The sequence below is a fragment of the Lynx canadensis genome, chromosome B1 (genome assembly GCF_007474595.2).
Source record: "Lynx canadensis isolate LIC74 chromosome B1, mLynCan4.pri.v2, whole genome shotgun sequence".
NCBI classification, from domain to species: Eukaryota; Metazoa; Chordata; class Mammalia; order Carnivora; family Felidae; genus Lynx; species Lynx canadensis.
Window position 1 is genome coordinate 5,637,425 of NC_044306.2, and position 2,070 is coordinate 5,639,494.

The 2,070-nt window shown below is 42.2% G+C and overlaps 1 non-coding gene across 1 annotated transcript; it reads left to right on the forward strand.

Annotated features, from left to right (window-relative positions):
- The first annotated feature begins 269 nt into the window (after positions 1–269).
- TRNAQ-UUG lies at positions 270–354 on the forward strand. Its single transcript has one exon. It is a non-coding gene; the product is annotated as a tRNA-Gln (tRNA).
- Positions 355–2,070: the final 1,716 nt, after the last annotated feature.

Sequence of the window (2,070 nt, forward strand, 5' to 3'; positions counted from 1 at the left end):
TGAGTGTCCCACAGCTGCTGGGCATTGAGCCAAAGTCTGCAGGCACAAAGATGAATAAGACACAGGTTCCGCCCACCAGACCCTTACACTCTACAGATCGTACAAGTGAGTAACAAATGACATTGAGAAACGTCAGCCTCACCAGGACTAAAAGAACAACAAATGTTCAAATAATAGAAATGTGCTATGCACAAATATGTGTCTAGAAACATTGCTTTTAATCATGGACTACTGGGAAAAAATGAATGTTCAACAGTAATGGTTGGGGTGCCTGGGTGGCTGAGTTGGTTAAGCATCTGACTTTGGCTCAGGTCATGATCTCACGGTTCATGGGTTCAAGCCCCATGTCAGGCTCTGTGCTGACAGTTCAGAGCCTGGAGCCTGTTTCAGATTCTGTGTCTCCCTCTTTCTCTGCCACTTCCCCACTCATACTCTGTCTCCCTCTCTCTCTCAAAAATAAATAAAACATTAAAATTAAAAAAAAAAACAGTAATGGTTAAATAAACTTGACTACATCCCCATGAGTCAACTGTATACAGTTCACTCTCCCTGACCTGTCCGAGTCAGGCTCCTTCTAGCACTTTGTCAACTTGGCTTCATCCTTGGACATGTCCTCAAGAGCCCAATGTTAGCAAGAATCCTGCTCAGTCAGTTTAGCCAGAACCTCCATACCCTCAATATCTGATCACCCCCTCAATGCCCTCCATCCCCCAGCTGATGTCTGGCCACCTGGCCTGCCTGCAGAAAGAACTAGTTTATTCAGGCTGGTTTAGCCAGAATAACCCTAACCTCTCAGTAACATCCCATCCACCGATCTCCCTACTCTGCTCCTTGGCAACAAATTCCCACTTTTCCTGGTTGTACTCACAGTCGAGCCCAATCTCTCCCCATTACTGCAAAAACCCCATTTCAGTAATCCCTAGACCTATCACAATAATCCTGAATAAAGGCTGCCCTGCCATTTTAACAAGTGTCACATGTGTTATTTTTCTTTGACAAGAGCCATTAAAATAGCATTCGTGAACATGATGGAAATAACTGGAAAATTCCTACTTATGTCAAACCTGAGAAGGAACTTGTGTGCACAGTTTGACAGTTACCATAAAAAGGTTTGCATTTACATAGAAACTGAAAATTAATATTCCAAGATATTAACAGTGGTCTTGTTTTTGCAGTGAAATCATGACATAATTTTCCTGCCTTTTTACTTGCCTTTATTTTCAAATTTAACAATCACTTTTAATTGTCCTGCAAAACAAGACTACAGAATTTCTGCCAACGCATCTCCTTTCTCTTCTCATCCTTCAATATAAAATGGCCAAGAAAATACTAGATATATAAAACGGGAAGCCCTGCTTCTGGAAGAAGAATCGAGAAGAAAAATGTAAGTAAAAGTTAAACAGTACAGCCATAGGTCCTTTCAAAAAAGGAAGGTATCCTTAAGTCTTAAGATGAGAGAGTCAGGAAGGACCAGAGATAGTATGATCGCTGTAGCCCTGAAATGAGTCATGATATATCCACTAATAAAGACTCTTATGGATTCCAGGTACATAGGAAGTTATCATAAGCACACTCCACCACTTAAGGTCAGTGTGAAAACTTCCTAGCAGGTGACATGTTGCATCTGTCGAACAATCATCGAGGCAAGAGGTAGGAGACCAGCTCTTGCTACAACCCTAAGTAACCCACCCGCCAGTAGGATTTGCTCTTTCGGTGGCTTTATCCTCTTATTTTTAGGTGCACGCTTCACCTTATTACATTATTTGCAGGATTTACTCATCCACTGATGATAAGGAAGTCATCTTAGAATGTTCAGCTTTTTTTTTTAATTTTTTTTAATGTTTATTTTTGAGAGAGAGAGAGAATGCAAGGGAGGGAGGGGCAGAGAGAGAGGGAGACAGAGAATCTGAATCAGGTTCTAGGCTCGAGCTGTCAGCGCAGAGCCTGATGCAGGGCTAGAACTCACAAACCATGAGATCATGCCCTGAGCTGAAGTCAGATGTTTAACCAACCGAGACACCCAGGGGTCCCAGAATGTTCCACTTTTCATTCCTTTTGGCCACCCAGATT